This window comes from Bufo gargarizans, chromosome 2 (assembly GCF_014858855.1).
Source record: "Bufo gargarizans isolate SCDJY-AF-19 chromosome 2, ASM1485885v1, whole genome shotgun sequence".
NCBI lineage: Eukaryota > Metazoa > Chordata > Amphibia > Anura > Bufonidae > Bufo > Bufo gargarizans.
The window spans coordinates 686,594,709-686,614,165 of record NC_058081.1 but is presented as its reverse complement, the minus strand read 5'-3'; positions in this window follow the sequence as shown (position 1 = coordinate 686,614,165).

Here is a 19,457-nt window from a genome sequence, read left to right as displayed (position 1 = left end):
TTGGTTATATAAGTTCGGGTGGCCGGCCGGCCGCGCCCCTCATGCTGCGCCGCCTGCCGCTCTAAAGAATCCTGCCTGCTGTGTCTGCTCTGTGCTGTTGTTAATGTTGCGTGGCCGAGCTCTGTTCGGTCCGCGGTACAGGAGCTTTTGTTTCCTGTACCCGGCCGGACTGACAGGAAGTGCTCACTTAGTGTGCACTTCCTGTCAGTCCGGCCGGGTACAGGAAACAAATGCTCCTGTACTGTGGACCGAACAGAGCTCAGCCACGCTACACTAGAGGTGGGGGGTAGAATGAGAGTGACAAGGGAGGGGGGGGGAATAATGAGAGTGACAAGGGGGGGGGAATAATGAGAGTGACAAGGGAGGGGGGGGAATAATGAGAGTGACAAGGGAGGGGAGGGAATAATGAGAGTGACAAGGGAGGGGGGGAATAATGAGAGTGACAAGGGGGGGGATAATGAGAGTGACAAGGGGGGGATAATGAGAGTGACAAGGGAGGGGGGGGAATAATGAGAGTGACAAGGGAGGGGGGGATAATGAGAGTGACAAGGGAGGGGGGATAATGAGAGTGACAAGGGAGGGGGGGAATAATGAGAGTGACAAGGGAGGGGGGGAATAATAAGAGTGACAAGGGGGGGAATAATGAGAGTGACAAGGGGGGGGAATAATGAGAGTGACAAGGGGGGGAATAATGAGAGTGACAAGGGGGGGAATAATGAGAGTGACAAGGGGGGAATAATGAGAGTGACAAGGGGGGGAATAATGAGAGTGACAAGGGGGGGAATAATGAGAGTGACAAGGGAGGGGGGGAATAATGAGAGTGACAAGGGAGGGGGGGAATAATGAGAGTGACAAGGGAGGGGGGGAATAATGAGAGTGACAAGGGAGGGGGGGGAATGAGAGTGACAAGGGAGGGGGGAATAATGAGAGTGACAAGGGAGGGGGGGGGGAGAGAGTGACAAAGGAAGGAGGGGAGAAGAGAGTGACAAGGGAGTTCCCAGAGCCAGACCAAGAGCCAGAGACCAGATCATCTTATTGTCCTGGTGGTAAGTAGACAATGCAATATGTTTATTATGTAATTGTTTAGTTATTAATACTACATTGGAAACTAATTTACCTCACATTTAGGGTCCATTCACACATCCGTGTGTGTTTTGAGGATCCACAAAACACGGACAGCGGCAATGTGCGTTCCGCATTTTGCGGACCGCACATTGCCGGAACTAATAATATGCCTATTCTTGTCCGCTATTGCGGACAAGAATAGGACATGTTCTATTTTTTTCAGGATCGGAATTGCGGATCCGGGTCCGCAATTCCGGATCGGGTCCGCAATTCCGTTCCACAAAAAGAGACAGCTACAAGAAGCTGGATTAACCCTAAGGAAACATAGCAGTTCTTTTAATTTAAAAGCTGAGAAAGGGGTGGAACATGATATGGGCAGATCATCTGATAAGGCGGGGGGGGGGGGGCATTTTTTATCTTGCCTAGGGCAGCAAAAATCCTTGCACCGGCCCTGTGGGTGGGGGGATGATCTGTGGGGTTGCCCAGACGGCTAGGCCCTTCACAGTAGTTATGCCCAGATATGGATCCCTGAAAGGGATTAATAACTACTGTGAAGGGCCTCCCCCCCTTTCACAGTAGTTATGCCCAGATATGTGCCCCCTTCACAGTAGTTATGCCCAGATATGTGCCCCCTTCACAGTAGTTATGCCCAGATATGTGCCCCCTTCACAGTAGTTATGCCCACACTGCTTCTAACAGAGGCTCACTAATGGACGCTGAGATTAGATCACCTCATACGAGAGCATTGAATCAATGGTTTCCTATGGGGAAAAATTTGACCCTGGAGGTCATCATGCAGGGTGTGAGGACGTCCAGCGTCAGATACTAGACCAAAGGTCTATTTTACTCCAGGAAGCCCTCAGGTGGCTGCCGGTCACTAGAGGCCGACTTATTGCTGGAACGTATACAGTGCAGTTTCTCTAGAACATTGCAGCTCGATTTGCAAAAGGGACACTGTACCCCGACCACTTCAATGAGCTGAGGGGGTCTGGGTGCCTTTTGTGTCACTTTAACTTTGAAATCTTATTAAAGATTGTGTAGGGTGCGGCTGGAGGTGGGGCATGGAGGCGGGGCAAGGGTGGGGCTTGCAGCAGAACATGGGTGGGGCCTGTAAGGGGGCCCTTGATTTATTTTGCCCGGGGGCCCTGAGGGTTCTCAGTCCACCCCTGGACCTAACACATGTGTCACGAGGGTGTCAAGAGCCACGTCTGACTCCGTTATACCCGGGGTCAGGAAGTCGCAGCGGGTGGCTGCGCGCTCTATGTCTAAAGATCACGTTGTTTCTTAGTGATTGTTTTCTGTGTTTGCCTTGCAATCCTTTTTGTCTCACTCAGGGATCCGTAGCTTCTCCTCCTCAGCTGTTTCTTGTCTGCCACTCCCAACCTCCTTATATTCTCCTCTCACACTTCTCTAGTTGCCAGTTATAGAGCTTCCTGCCTGGACATCTATACTGACCCACTGGAGCTGTGAAATCCTGGTTGTTGTTCCAGAGTGCTACCCTCCAGATCCCTGTTGGGCTTTTTGTTGTCTCCTGTTGTCGCCCACCTGGGATTATATGTTTAGTCTGTATTGTCTGTCCTCCCCTTGGTGTTTTCCTTTAGAGCTAGTGGTGCGGACTAGTGTTCCCACCGCCCTGTTCACTATCTAGGGCTCATCTTAGGGAAAGCCAGGGTTTTAGGCACGTGATCGGCGTACGGGTGAGGAACCCGTCTAGGGACGTCAGGGCAGCCAGGTGCCAGCCGCAAGGTGAGTCAGGGGTCACCACCTTCCCTCTCACTTGGGCAGGGCCTTCCTCTTTCCCTCCGTGTCACGTATGTGATAGTCACGCCGATCGTGATATTATAACTGGCCCTTATTTTTTGAGAAAAAAAATAAATAAAAATAATATTTATTTTTTCTCTCTACTTAGAATCCAATATGGATCCTATTGCTGCTTTGGCAAAACAGCTTCAAGGCCTGTCTTTGGAGGTGGCAGGATTGAAGGCGTCTGTCCTCCAACAACAGCAGCAAATGCAGCAGACCGCAAGCCCAGCGGTTGCTATGGGTAACCAGGTTGTTACAGAACCCAAGGTTGTTCTTCCTGACAGATTTTCTGGGGGAAGGGACAAATTTGTGACGTTCCGTGAGGCCTGCAAGTTATATTTTAAGCTGCGCCCTTACTCCTCAGGTAATGAAGAACAGCGGGTGGGGATTGTTATTTCCCTGCTTCAGGGGGACCCGCAATCCTGGGCGTTCTCGTTACCCCCTGGTTCCCAGGCTCTCCGGTCAGTGGAGGGATTTTTTGGGGCTTTGGGTCTCATATATGATGACCCTGACCGAGTCGCCCTGGCTGAGTCGAAGTTACGGAGACTCCTACAGGGAGATCGGCCAGCAGAGGAATATTGCTCAGAGTTCCGTAGGTGGGCTACGGATACTCAGTGGAACTACCCGGCTCTCAGGAGTCAGTTCTGCTCTGAAAGGGTTAAGGATGCGCTGGCGCTGTATGAGACCCCCCTTTCCCTTGATGCTGTTATGTCCCTCTCTATCAGAATAGATAGACGTCTTAGGGAGAGATCGAAAATTCCTGAGCAATCGGTAACCTCTCCCAAGCAGCAGTTAGTCTGTACTGACTTAGATGAGCCTATGCAGCTAGGAAGAACTTCTCGTCAGGTCCGTCCTCCTGAGGTTCGCCGTAGGTGGGGGGCTTGTTTTTTCTGTGGGGGGAGGGGTCATTTCATTAATGTCTGTCCCTCCTTTCTCAAAAACAAAAGACCGTCGGAAAACTACTAACCCCAGGCTGTGCGGAGGATGTCAGCCGGGGGGTATACGTTTCCTCCATACGAACATCTCAATTTGTGTTGCCAGCGGTTATTGTTTTTGGTGTTAAGACGGAGTCTATTTCTTTTTTTTCTAGACAGTGGAGCAGGGGTAAATTTGATAGATGCCCATTTTGCCCGCACTATGGGTTTGTCTCTCTGTACGCTGCAGAGACCTATTCCCATATTCGCTATTGATTCTGCTCCTCTGTCTCAGAGAAACCTCACTCACATTGTCCATAACTTACACCTTCGGGTAGGGGACCACCATAATGAGTGTCTTTCATGTTACGTTCTGGAGGGCCTTCCCTCTCCTGTGGTATTGGGTCTTCCCTGGTTGGTAGCGCACAATCCAGTGGTGGATTGGCAGGCCAGGGAGATATTGAAGTGGAGTGAGCATTGCAGAGAGAATTGCTTAAATAACAATTGCTTAATCGCCTCCATAGCTTCCCTACCTACATTTATTTCAGACTTTGAGGACGTTTTTTCTGAAAAGGGTTGTCAGAAGCTACCACCTCATCGTCCTTATGATTGCCCGGTTAACCTGATTCCCGGTGCAAAATTACCCAAGTCCAGGTTGTATAATCTTTCGGGTCCCGAGAGACAAGCCATGAAAGATTATATCTCCGAGAGTCTGGCTAAGGGACACATCAGACCCTCTTCTTCACCCGTGGCCAGGGCTGCCATCAGAAATTTTGGGGCCCCTTACACAGCTCAAGGCCTGGGCCCCCTATCCTACCCCGCCCCTTTAGAATCCGTCCTGACTCCACCTCCCCTCCACCCCCAAGGACCTACCCCCAATTTCATAATTTTTTTACAACTACAAAGACAGTAAAAAGTGATAATCAGTGATTTCAGTAAGGAATTCATTTTTGACCAAATAATATGAAGCCTGCTACCACGACAAGGTAGACTCTTTTAAGCAGGACCCTCCACTAACACTAACTACACTACCTGTTCTAATATGCCCTAGCAATCTTCCCCTGGCACATTAAAAGAAAAAAAAAAAAGCACAAGGTTTACTGTTACAGTGTTATGGGGGGATCTGTGGATGACGTACTGTTATGGGGGGAATCTGTGGAGGACTTACTCTTATGGGGGGAATCTGTGGATGACACTGTTATGGGGGAATCTGTGGATGACACACTGTTATGGGGGGGATCTGTGGATGACACAGTTATGGGGGATCTGTGGATGACACACTGTTATGGGGAATCTGTGGATGACACACTGTTATGGGGGAATCTGTGGATGAAACATTGTTATGGGGGATCTGTAGATGACACACTGTTATGGGGGATCTGTGGATGACACACTGTTATGGGGGAATCTGTGGATGACACACTGTTATGGGGGAATCTGTGGATGGCACACTGTTATGGGGGAATCTGTGGATGACACTGTTATGGGGGAATCTGTGGATGACACTGTTATGGGGGATCTGTGGATGACACACTGTTATGGGGGAATCTGTGGATGACACACTGTTATGGGGGGAATCTGTGGAGGACTTACTCTTATGGGGGGAATCTGTGGATGACACTGTTATGGGGGAATCTGTGGATGACACACTGTTATGGGGGAATCTGTGGATGACACACTGTTATGGGGGGATCTGTGGATGACACAGTTATGGGGGATCTGTGGATGACACACTGTTATGGGGAATCTGTGGATGACACACTGTTATGGGGGAATCTGTGGATGAAACATTGTTATGGGGGATCTGTAGATGACACACTGTTATGGGGGATCTGTGGATGACACACTGTTATGGGGGAATCTGTGGATGGCACACTGTTATGGGGGAATCTGTGGATGACACTGTTATGGGGGAATATGTGGATGACACACTGTTATGGGGGAATCTGTGGATGGCACACTGTTATGGGGGAATCTGTGGATGGCACACTGTTATGGGGGAATCTGTGGATGACACTGTTATGGGGGAATCTGTGGATGACACTGTTATGGGGGATCTGTGGATGACACACTGTTATGGGGGAATCTGTGGATGACACACTGTTATGGGGGGATCTGTGGATGACACTGTTATGGGGATCTGTGGATGACACACTGTTATGGGGGGATCTGTGGATGACACACTGTTATGGGGGAATCTGTGGATGACACACTGTTATGGGGGATCTGTGGATGACACTGTTATGAGGGATCTGTGGATGACACAGTGTTATGGGGGAATCTGTGGATGACACTGTTATGAGGAATCGCTGGATGATGCTGTTATGGGGATCTGTGGATGACACACTGTTATGGGGAATCTGTGGATGACACTGTTATGGGGGATCTGTGAATGACACACTGTTATGGGGGATCTGTGGATGATACATTGTTATGGGGGATCTGTGGGTGACACACTGTTATGGGGGATCTGTGGATGACGCACTGTTATGGGGGATCTGTGGATGACACTGTTATGGGGGATCTGTGGATGACACTGTTATGGGGATCTGTGGATGACACACTGTTATGGGGGATCTGTGGATGACACACTGTTATGGGGGATCTGTGGATGACACACTGTTATGGGGGATCTGTGGATGACACACTGTTATGGGGGATCTGTGAATGACACACTGTTATGGGGGATCTGTGAATGACACACTGTTATGGGGAATCTGTGGATGACACTGTTATGGGGGAATCTGTGGATGACACACTGTTATGGGGGAATCTGTGGATGACACACTGTTATGGGGGAATCTGTGGATGACACACTGTTATGGGGGAATCTGTGGATGACGCACTGTTATGGGAATCTGTAGATGACACACTGTTATGGGGGATCTGTGGGTGATACATTGTTATGGGGGATCTGTGAATGACACACTGTTATGATGGATCTGTGGATGACACACTGTTATGGGGGATCTGTGGATGACACTTAACCACTCTCAAACCCAACTGGTCAAACTTGTTAAATGGATCCCAAACACAATATGCACAATAACACCCCCCACCCCCCTCCAACACTTAATTAACCCCTTCATGGCCTAAACATTTTTTTCAAAGCTGAACACAAAGCTGAACACAAAGCTAAATAGGGCTGGGAAGGGAGGGGTTAATAACAATGATGGAGGATCATGGCCCTGTGGGATAATCCAGAAAACAGCTTTGCATTTTACCCCTGAGCAAAGACCACACAACAAGTTGGACATGCAGTACTTTTAGTCCGGCGGCCTTTCGCCATGCACTGCCGTGCTGTGCCGGAGCTCCACCCCCGTCCCCATTATAGTCAATGGGGACGGAGCGGCGGTCCGGCGAAATAACGGCAGGACGGATCTGACAGGGTGAACAGCCTGTCGGATCCATCCTGCCGCTAGTTTGAAAGTAGCCTTACAATCTCATGGCTTCTAAGCAACAGATCGCATGGTCTTCACAGTCATCTGTCACTTCTCTTATCTCTCTGCTCCTGTCCCTTAATCTTATCACTGCTGCAGCCCGGTCATCAGCCTCAGTGTAAACTGCTCTAGTGACTCGCCGGCTCTTTTAACTCAAAGAATCGAATGAGTCTCTAACTAAGTCTGATCTTTAGATTATTTTAAAGGGTTTCTACCACATCGTTTTGACAAATTTAGTTGTCAGACACTAGCGATCCGCTAGTGTCTGCTCTACCAAACAATCCTAATATAATAGCTTTTTGTGCAGCCGTTTCAATAAAAAACGAACTTTTATTGATATGCTAATGAGCCTCTAGGTGCTATGGGGGCGTCTTTTCAGCACCTAGAGGCTCGGTCTACCTTCACAAAATGCCGCCCAGCGTGTCCCTCCAGCACGCCCATCTCCTCTGGAATGCGATCCTACCTCTGAGTCAGCGGACGAATTCTCGCGCCTGTGCCGTGCGCGTCTGTCTTTGGCGCAGTAAATGTCTGACCGCTGCCTGCACAGACATCTCGGTCATCGGCGCAGGCGCAGTGAATGTCTGACCGCTCCCTGCACAGACATCTCCACTGCGCCTGCGCCGATGACCGAGATGTCTGTGCAGGCAGCGGTCAGACATTCACTGCGCCTGCGCCGAAGACAGATGCACCGAAGACAGAGGTAGGATCACATTCCACAGGAGATGGGCGTGCTGGAGGGACGCGCTGGGCGGCATTTTGTGAAGGTAGACTGAGCCTCTATGTGCTGAAAAGACGCCCCCATAGCACCTAGAGGCTCATTAGCATATCAATAAAAGTTAGTTTTTTAGGCAAACGGCTGCACAAAAAGCTATTATAATAGCATTGTTTGGTAGAGCAGACACTAGCGGATCGCTAGTGTCTGACAGCTAAATTTGTCAAAACGATGTGGTAGAAACCCTTTAACCTGTGACTCATTCGATTCTTTCTTAGACTCCCTGTACTTGTGTCAGTGACTCAGAGCTGCTAGTGCTTGCCTTGCCTCAGCTCTGATTGGTTGGTGGGCGGGGAGGGGAGGGGCTGGCAGAAGCAGCTTCTACTCTAGGATCAGATTACACTCCTCCCGAGCCCCTCCCCTCCCTGCTGCCAGCGGCTCTGCTATTGTGTGCTGTGACTCACTGACTCAGACTGAGCGGCTTCACACGGATCGGTTCAGTGAACTGAATCGATTCAAATGAATGATTCGTTCATGAACTGGACATCACTAGCAAGGAATGATCAATTGCCCCCCTCTAGCGATGCAATAAAGTTCAACTCAAGTCACTGACAAATGAGAGGGGGTAAAAAAAAAAATAAAAAAAAAAAAAATTTTTTTTTTTTTTTTTTTTTTACATTCGAACTGGCCGGGCCCCCCACAGGGTCTGGGCCCCTTACTGGGGTATCGGCTGTACCCCCCTGATGGCGGCCCTGCCCGTGGCTGCAGGGTTTTTCTTTGTTAAAAAGAAAGATGGGGGCCTGCGTCCTTGCCTAGATTTCCGTGAGCTAACCCGGATAACCATCCGAGACCCATACCCTCTTCCTCTCATTCCTGACCTTTTTAATCAGATTGCGGGTGCTAGGTGGTTCTCCAAACTTGATCTTAGGGGGGCCTACAATCTGATTCGTATCAAGGAAGGGGATGAGTGGAAGACAGCTTTTAACACCCCTGAGGGGCATTATGAAAATTTAGTCATGCCTTTCGGTCTGACCAATGCCCCTGCTGTCTTCCAACATTTCGTTAATGATATTTTTAGTCATCTCATCGGCAGGTTTGTGGTAATATACCTAGATGATATCTTAATTTATTCGGCTGATCTGAAAACACATGAAGTACATGTCAGGCAAGTACTGCAGGTCCTACGGACGAATAAATTATATGCGAAAATTGAAAAATGTGTCTTCGCCGTTCAGGAAATACAGTTCCTGGGATATCTATTATCTGCTTCAGGTTTCCGTATGGATCCTAGGAAGGTCCAGGCAATTTTAGATTGGGATCTTCCTGAGAACCTTAAAGCTCTACAACGGTTTTTGGGTTTCGCAAATTTCTATAGAAAGTTCATTAAAAATTATTCAGTGATCGTTAAACCCCTTACTGACATTACTAGGAAGGGGACAGATTTTTCTAAATGGTCTGACGTCGCTAAAATTGCATTTTCCTCTCTAAAAGAGAGATTTACCTCGGCACCTGTTCTAATTCAACCTGATGTCTCTCAGCCTTTTATTGTTGAAGTCGATGCGTGAGAGGTGGGAGTGGGGGCTGTATTGTCTCAGGGTCCGTCTCCTGGCAAATGGCGTCCTTGCGCTTTCTTTTCCAAAAAGTTATCTACAGCAGAAAAGAACTATGATATTGGAAATAGGGAACTGTTGGCGATTAAACTGGCGTTTGAAGAGTGGCGTCACTTCTTACAGGGAGCAATCCACCCCGTCACGGTGATTACGGATCACAAAAACCTTCTGTACCTAGAATCGGCTAAGCGTCTCACCCCTAGACAAGCTAGGTGGTCGCTATTCTTTACCAGATTTAACTTTGTAATCACCTATCGTCCTGGGGCAAAAAATACCAAGGCAGACGCATTATCTCGTAGTTTCCCTGGAGGGGGTAATGTTAGTGATCCTGTACCCATTCTACAAAGAGGAGTGGTTGTCTCTGCTGTACACTCTGTTCTGGAGGGGAAGGTGTTAGAGGCCCAGGGGGACGCCCCGGCCTCTTGCCCCTCAGAGAAATTGTTTGTACCGTTAAACCTGCGTCTTGAACTATTAAAGGAACATCATAATTCGGCACTTGCTGGGCACCCGGGTAGTAAAGCAACCTTGGAGCTATTGTCTCGTCGTTTTTGGTGGCCAAGGTTGCGTCAGGATGTAATGGATTTCGTGTCTACTTGTTCTACTTGTGCACGCGCGAAAGTCTCTCATACACGTCCAGCAGGGTCTCTATTACCACTCGTCATTACCAATAGGCCATGGACACATCTATCAATGGATTTCATCACTGACTTACCTTTGTCTGCGGGTAAAACAGTTATCTTGGTAGTAGTAGACAGGTTTAGCAAAATGGTACACTTTATTGCGCTACCCGCACTTCCTAATGCTAAGACTCTTGCTCAGGTGTTTATCAGTGAAATCGTGAAGCTTCACGGGGTCCCTTCCGATGTGGTTTCGGATCGGGGAACCCAGTTTATTTCTAAGTTTTGGAAAGCTTTTTGTTCCCGTTTGGGGGTACACTTGTCCTTTTCCTCAGCTTTCCATCTTCAGTCGAATGGACAGACTGAGCGTACCAACCAAAACCTAGAAACATATTTAAGGTGTTTTGTGTCTGAAAACCAAGAGGTGTGGTCATCATATTTACCGTTAGCCGAGTTTGCCATAAATAATCGCTGTCAGGAATCCACTGGCAAGTCACCATTTCTTGGTGCATACGGTTTTCATCCCCAATTTTGTACTTTCAAAGAGGGGGGGTCTTCTGGGGTTCCCGAAGAGGAACGGTTTTCTTCATCTCTTTCATCGGTATGGCAGAAGGTGCAAGCTAACTTGAAAAATATGAGTGGTAAATATAAATGCATGGCCGATAAGAAACGGTCGCCAGGTCCGGACCTAGGAGTAAATGACTATGTGTGGTTGTCTACTAGGAATATTAAGTTGAAGGTTCCCTCTTGGAAACTGGGTCCTAGGTTCATTGGTCCTTATAAAATAGTAGCCGTCATTAACCCTGTGGCTTTTCGCCTGGAGCTACCTCAGACTTTTAAGATCCATAACGTCTTCCATAAGTCGTTACTCAAGAAGTATGTTCCACCTCTAGAACCATCACCGCTGCCACCTCCTCCTGTTATTGTGGATGGTAATCTGGAGTTTCAAATATCCAGAATTGTTGATTCTCGTCGGGTCCGCCGCTCTCTTCAGTATCTGGTGCATTGGAGGGGTTACGGTCCCGAGGAAAGAATGTGGGTTCCAGCGTCAGAGGTAAACGCCAACAGGTTAATTCAGGCTTTCCATGCCTCTCATCCTGAGAGACCTGGTCCTAAGTGTCCGGAGGCCCCTCGTGAAAGGAGGGGTACTGTCACGAGGGTGTCAAGAGCCACATCTGACTCCGTTATACCCGGGGTCAGGAAGTCGCAGCGGGTGGCTGCGCGCTCTATGTCTAAAGATCACGTTGTTTCTTAGTGATTGTTTTCTGTGTTTGCCTTGCAATCCTTTTTGTCTCACTCAGGGATCCGTAGCTTCTCCTCCTCAGCTGTTTCTTGTCTGCCACTCCCAACCTCCTTATATTCTCCTCTCACACTTCTCTAGTTGCCAGTTATAGAGCTTCCTGCCTGGACATCTATACTGACCCACTGGAGCTGTGAAATCCTGGTTGTTGTTCCAGAGTGCTACCCTCCGGATCCCTGTTGGGCTTTTTGTTGTCTCCTGTTGTCGCCCACCTGGGATTATATGTTTAGTCTGTATTGTCTGTCCTCCCCTTGGTGTTTTCCTTTAGAGCTAGTGGTGCGGACTAGTGTTCCCACCGCCCTGTTCACTATCTAGGGCTCATCTTAGGGAAAGCCAGGGTTTTAGGCACGTGATCGGCGTACGGGTGAGGAACCCGTCTAGGGACGTCAGGGCAGCCAGGTGCCAGCCGCAAGGTGAGTCAGGGGTCACCACCTTCCCTCTCACTTGGGCAGGGCCTTCCTCTTTCCCTCCCTCTGTGTCACGTATGTGATAGTCACGCCGATCGTGATAACATGACTGCAATTGAAATGCCATATCGCATGATCGGAAACCCTATTGGATAAAGTGCAACTGTGCAATCAATTATATACAGATATATAAAAGCAATGACAATAAAGCATTGAATCAAAATGCTAAATACATAAAGTGCAAATGTGCATATACTGTACATACTGTATGTGTAACAATTGTATATAATCATATATAGTCTAATATAAGAACATGAGTAGAGTTGAGCGAACACCTGGATGTTCGGGTTCGAGAAGTTCGGCCGAACTTCCCGGAAATGTTCGGGTTCGGGATCCGAACCCGACCCGAACTTGGTCCCGAACCCATTGAAGTCAATGGGGACCCGAACTTTTCGGCACTAAAAAGGCTGTAAAACAGCCCAGGAAAGGGCTAGAGGGCTGCAAAAGGCAGCAAAATGTAGTTAAATCCCCTGCAAACAAACGTGGATAGGGAAATGAATAAAAATAAAATAAATAAAAATTAACCAATATCAATTGGAGAGAGGTCCCATAGCAGAGAATCAGGCTTCACGTCACCCACCACTGGAACAGTCCATTGTCATATATTTAGGCCCTGGCACCCAGGCAGAGGAGAGAGGTCCCATAACAGAGAATCTGGCTTCATGTCAGCAGAGAATCAGTCTGCATGTCATAGCAGAGAATCATGCTTTACGTCACCCAACACTGGAACAGTCCATTGTCAGATATTTAGGCCCAGGCACCCAGGCAGAGGAGAGAGGTCCCATAACAGAGAATCTGGCTTCATGTCAGCAGAGAATCAGTCTTCATGTCATAGCAGAGAATCATGCTTCACGTCACCCAACACTGGAACAGTCCATTATCAGATATTTAGGCCCAGGCACCCAGGCAGAGGAGAGAGGTCCCGTAACAGAGAATCTGGCTTCATGTCAGCAGAGAATCAGTCTTCATGTCATAGCAGAAAATCATGCTTCACGTCACCCAACACTGGAACAGTCCATTGTCAGATATTTAGGCCCCGGCATCCAGGCAGAGGAGAGAGGTCCCGTAACAGAGAATCTGGCTTCATGTCAGCAGAGAATCAGTCTTCATGTCATAGCAGAGAATCATGCTTTACGTCACCCAACACTGGAACAGTCCATTGTCAGATATTTAGGCCCAGGCACCAGGCAGAGGAGAGAGGTCCCGTAACAGAGAATCTGGCTTCATGTCAGCAGAGACTCAGTCTTCATGTCATATCAGAGAATCAGGCTTCACGTCACCCAACATTGGAACAGTCCATTGTCATATATTTAGGCCCCGGCACCCAGACAGAGGAGAGGTTCATTCAACTTTGGGTTGCCCCGCAATATAATGGTAAAATGAAAATAAAAATAGGATTGAATGAGGAAGTGCCCTGGAGTACAATAATATATGGTTAAGGGGAGGTAGTTAATGTCTAATCTGCACAAGGGATAGACAGGTCCTGTGGGATCCATGCCTGGTTCATTTTTATGAACGTCAGCTTGTCCACATTGGCTGTAGACAGGCGGCTGCGTTTGTCTGTAATGACGCCCCCTGCCGTGCTGAATACACGTTCAGACAAAACGCTGGCCGCCGGGCAGGCCAGCACCTCCAAGGCATAAATGGCTAGCTCTGGCCACGTGGACAATTTAGAGACCCAGAAGTTGAATGGGGCCGAACCATTAGTCAGTACGTGGAGGGGTGTGCACACGTACTGTTCCACCATGTTAGTGAAATGTTGCCTCCTGCTAACACGTTGCGTATCAGGTGGTGGTGCAGTTAGCTGTGGCGTGTTGACAAAACTTTTCCACATCTCTGCCATGCTAACCCTGCCCTCAGAGGAGCTGGCCATGACACAGCTGCCTTGGCGACCTCTTCCTCCTCTGCCTTGGCCTTAGGCTTCCACTTGTTCCCCAGTGACATTTGGGAATACTCTTAGTAGCGCGTCTACCAACGTGCGCTTGTAATCGCGCATCTTCCTATCACGCTCCAGTGCAGGAAGTAAGGTGGGCACATTGTCTTTGTACCGTGGATCCAGCAGGGTGGCAACCCAGTAGTCCGCACACGTTAAAATGTGGGCAACTCTGCTGTCGTTGCGCAGGCACTGCAGCATGTAGTCGCTCATGTGTGCCAGGCTGCCCAGCGGTAAGGACAAGCTGTCCTCTGTGGGAGGCGTATCGTCATCGTCCTGCGTCTCCCCCCAGCCATGCACCAGTGATGGTACCGAGCTGCGTTGGGTGCCACCACGCTGTGACCAAGCTTCATCCTCATCCTCCTCCACCTCCTCCTCATCCTCGTCCTCCTCGTCCTCAAGTAGTAAGCCCTGGCTGGCCACATTTGTACCTGGCCTCTGCTGTTGCAAAAAACCTCCCTCTGAGTCACTTCGAAGAGACTGGCCTGAAAGTGCCGGCTGGGAACAACATACTGTGGGACAGCAAGCAACATGAGCTGTTTGAAGCTGTCTGTGTCCACCAGCCTAAATGACAGCATTTCATAGGCCAGTAGTTTAGAAATGCTGGCATTCAGGGCCAGGGATCGAGGGTGGCTAGGTGGGAATTTACGCTTTCTCTCAAATGTTTGTGAGATGGAGAGCTGAACGCTGGCGTGTGACATGGTTGAGATGCTTGGTGACGGAGGTGGTGGTGTTGGTGGTACATCCCCGTTTTGCTGGGCGGCAGGTGCCAACGTTCCTCCAGAGGCGGAGGAAGAGGCCGAGGCGGCAGCAGCAGAAGAGGCCGAGGCGGCAGTAGCAGAAGCGGTAGCAGGGGGAGCCTGAGTGAGTTCCTTGTTTTTAAGGTGTTTACTCCACTGCAGTTTATGCTTTGCATGCAGGTGCCTGGTCATGCAGGTTGTGCTAAGGTTCAGAACGTTAATGCCTCGCTTCAGGCTCTGAGGGCTCAGCGTGCAAACCACTCGGGTCTTGTCGTCAGCACATTGTTTGAAGAAGTGCCATGCCAGGGAACTCCTTGAAGCTGCCTTTGGGGTGCTCGGTCCCAGATGGCGGCGGTCAGTAGCAGGCGGAGTCTCTTGGCGGCGGGTGTTCTGCTTTTGCCCACTGCTCCCTCTTTTGCTATGCTGTTGGCTCGGTCTCACCACTACCTCTTCCTCCGAACTGTGAAAGTCAGTGGCACGACCTTCATTCCATGTGGGGTCTAGGACCTCATCGTCCCCTGCATCGTCTTCCACCCAGTCTTCCTCCCTGACGTCCTGTTCAGTCTGCACACTGCAGAAAGAAGCAGAAGTTGGCACCTGTGTTTCGTCATCATCAGAGACGTGCTGAGGTGGTATTCCCATGTCCTCATCATCAGGAAACATAAGTGGTTGTGCGTCAGTGCATTCTATGTCTTCCACCGCTGGGAAAGGGCTAGGTGGATGCCCTTGGGAAACCCTGCCAGCGGAGTCTTCAAACAGCATAAGAGACTGCTGCATAACTTGAGGCTCAGACAGTTTCCCTGATATGCATGGGGGTGATGTGACAGACTGATGGGGTTGGTTTTCAGGCGCCATCTGTGCGCTTTCTGCAGAAGACTGGGTGGGAGATAATGTGAACGTGCTGGATCCACTGTCGGCCACCCAATTGACTAATGCCTGTACCTGCTCAGGCCTTACTATCCTTAGAACGGCATTGGGCCCCACCAAATATCACTGTAAATTATGGCGGCTACTGGGACCTGAGATAGTTGGTACACTAGGACGTGTGGCTGTGGCAGAACGGCCACGTCCTCTCCCAGCACCAGAGGGTCCACTAACACCACCACGACCATGTCCGCGTCCGCGTCCCTTACTAGATGTTTTCCTCATTGTTACCGTTCACCACAATAAGAAAAATATTATTTGGCCCAATGTATTGAATTCAAATTCAGGCCTTTTTTTACAGACACCTAACACTATCTGGCTATCTATTTAGGTACCATATTACACTAATACAGGCACAGCAGTAACCACAGATTTAGCTGAATATAAATTTGAGGCCTATTATTTAGGCGCTGGGTGACAGGTATACATTTACGGACAGAATTAGACTTGGAATTGCACAGTAGCGTGTGTGTGAAGTTATTGTGGATGACCCTATCTGCACCTTGAATCTAATATACCCTTTTAGGGATAGATTTAAAGTAGGCCTGATACAGCAGAAACCACTGATTTAGAGAATTGCTAAGTTGGGAATTGTATTTCAACCCAGAACAAAAAATGTGCTTTGACGGACACTAAATAACTTGACCAGCCACAACAGTACAGCAGTAACGACAGATTTAGATGAATATAAATTTGAGGCCTATTATTTAGGCGCTGGGTGACAGGTATAGGTTTACAGACAGAATTAGACTTGGAATTGCACAGTAGCGGGTGTGTGTGAAGTTATTGAGAATGACCCTATCTGCACCTTGAATCTTATATACCCTTTTAATGGACAGATTTAAAGTAGCCCTGATACAGCAGAAACCACTAATTTAGGAAATTGCTAAGTTGGGAATTGTATTTCAACCCTGAACAAAAATATATCCTTTGCCAGACAGCAGACAGTATTACAATTGGCTGGCCACAGCTGAAACACCAGATTTAGGGTACTGCTATTTTGGCAATTGTATTTCACCCCTCAATAAAATAGCAAGCACAGCCAAGCCCCTGAGGTAGTATATGGTCAAAAAATAACCACACTATTGATGGTTAAATGCACTTGGTGACAGCTTGCCCCTGATGTAGGATATAGCCAAAAAATAACCACACTATTGATGGTTAAATGTACTTGGTGGCAGCTTGTGCTGGCGCACCACAAGACACAAAATGGCCGCCGATCACTCCAGAAAAAAGTGACTGAAAAACGCTCTGGGCAGCCTAAAAACAGTGAGCAATTGAATAGCAGCAGTTCAATGATCCACAGCTATATATCGATCACTGAATTAAGTCTTTTGGAGGAGTTAATCACTGCCTTTTCTCGCCCTAACGTCGCAGCTGCAACCTCTCCCTACACTGATCAGAGCAGAGTGACGTGCGGCGCTACGTGACTCCAGCTTAAATAGAGGCTGGGTCACATGCTGCACTGGCCAATCACAGCCATGCCAATAGTAGGCATGGCTGTGACGGCCTCTTGGGGCAAGTAGTATGACGCTTGTTGATTGGCTGCTTTGCAGCCTTTCAAAATGCGCCAAGAAAGCGACGAACACCGAACCCAAACCCGGACTTTTACGAAAATGTTCGGGTCTGTGTCACGGACACCCCAAAATTCGGTACGAACCCGAACTATACAGTTCGGGTTCGCTCATCCCTAAAAATGAGCCATAATAGTCGACATTGTAGATACAATAATATATGACATTACAAGTAGGGATGAGCCACCCCGAACTGTATAGTTCCGGTTCGTACCGAATTTTGGGGTGTTCGTGACACGGACCCGAACCCGAACATTTTCGTAAAAGTCCGGGTTCGGTGTTCGTCGCTTTCTTGGCGGTTTTTGAAAGGCTGCAAAGCCAAGCCAGCAGCCAATCAACAAGCGTCATACTACTTGCCCCAAGAGGCCATCACAGTCATGCCTACTATTAGCATGGCTGTGATTGGCCAGTGCAGCATGTGACCCAGCCTCTATTTAAGCTGGAGTCACATAGCGCCGCCCGTCACTCTGCTCTGATCAGTGTAGGGAGAGGATGCAGCTGCTGCTGTTAGGGCGAGATTAGGCAGGGATTTACTCAGCAAAAACACTTAATGAAGTGATCAATCTACAGCTGTGAATCATTCAACTTCTGCTATTTAAATGCTCACTGTTTTTAGGCTGCCCAGAGCGTTTTTCTGTCACTTTTTTCTGGGGTGATTGGCGGCCATTTTGTGTCTTGTGGTGCGCCAGCAGAAGCTGCCACCAAGTACATTTAACCAATAGTGTTTTTTTTTTTTTGCTATATCCTACATCAGGGGCTTGGCTGTGCTTGCTATTTTATTGAGGGGTGAAATACAATTGCCAAAATAGCAGTACCCTAAATCTGGTGTTTCAGCTGTGGCTAGCCAATTGTAATTATGTCTGCTGTCTGGCAAAGGATATATTTTTTTCTGGGTTGAAATACAATTCCCAACTTAGCAATTCCCTAAATCAGTGGTTTCCCGCTGTAGCAGGCCAAGTTTAAAACTATCCATAAAAGGGTATATTAGATTGAAGGTGCGGATAGGGTCATCCTCAATAACTTCACACGCTACCGTGCATTTCCAAGTCTAATTCTGTCCGTAAACGTATACCTGTCACCCAGCACCTAAATAATAGGCCTAAAATTTATATTCAGCTAAATCTGTGGTGATTGCTGTGGCTGGTCAAGTTATTTGGTGTCCGCCAAAGCACAGTTTTTTTTTCAGGGTTGAAATACAATTCCCAACTTAGCAATTCCCTAAATCAGTGGTTTCTGCTGTATCAGGCCAAGTTTAAATCTATCCATAAAAGGGTATATTAGATTGAAGGTGCTGATAGGGTCATCTTCAATAACTTCACACACTACCGTGCATCTCCAAGTCTAATTCTGTCCGTAAACGTATACCTGTCACCCAGCGCCTAAATACTAGGCCTACAATTTATATTCAGCTAAATCTGTGGTTACTGCTGTGCCTCTATTAGTGTAATACGGTACCTAAATAGATAGCCAGATAGTGTTAGGTGCCTGTAAAAAAAGGCCTGAATTTGAATTCTATACATTGGGTCAAATATTTTTTTTCTTATTGTTGTGAACGGTAACAATGAGGAAAACATCTAGTAAGGGACGCGGACGTGGACATGGTCGTGGTGGAATACCACCTCAGCATGTCTCTGATGATGACGAAACACAGGTGCCAACTGCTGCGTCTTTCTGCAGTGTGCAGACTAAACAGGAGGTCAGGGAGGAAGACTGGGTGGAAGACGATGCAGGGGACGATGAGGTCCTAGACCCCACATGGAATTAAGGTCGTGCCACTGAATTTCAGAGTTTGGAGGAAGAGGCAGTGGTGAGACCGAGCCAACAGCGTAGCAAAAGAGGGAGCAGTTGGCAAAAGCAGAACACCCGCCGCCAAGAGACTCCGCCTGCTACTGACCGCTGCCATCTGGGACCGAGCACCCCAAAGGCAGCTTCAAGGAGTTCCCTGGCGTGGCAGTTCTTCAAACAATGTGCTGATGACAAGACCCAAGTGGTTTGCACGCTGTGCCCTCAGAGCCTGAAGCGAGGCATTAACGTTCTGAACCTTAGCACAACCTGCATGACCAGGCACCTGCATGCAAAGCATGAACTGCAGTGGAGTAAACACCTTAAAACCAAGGAAGTCACTCAGGCTCCCCCTGCTACCTCTTCTGCTGCTGCCGCCTCGGCCTCTTCTGCTGCTGCCGCTGCCTCGGCCTCTTCCTCCGCCTCTGGAGCAACTTTGGCACCTGCCACCCAGCAAACAGAGGATGTACCACCAACACCACCACCTCCGTCACCAAGCATCTCAACCATGTCACACGCCAGCGTTCAGCTCTCCATCTCACAAACATTTGAGAGAAAGCGTAAATTCCCACCTAG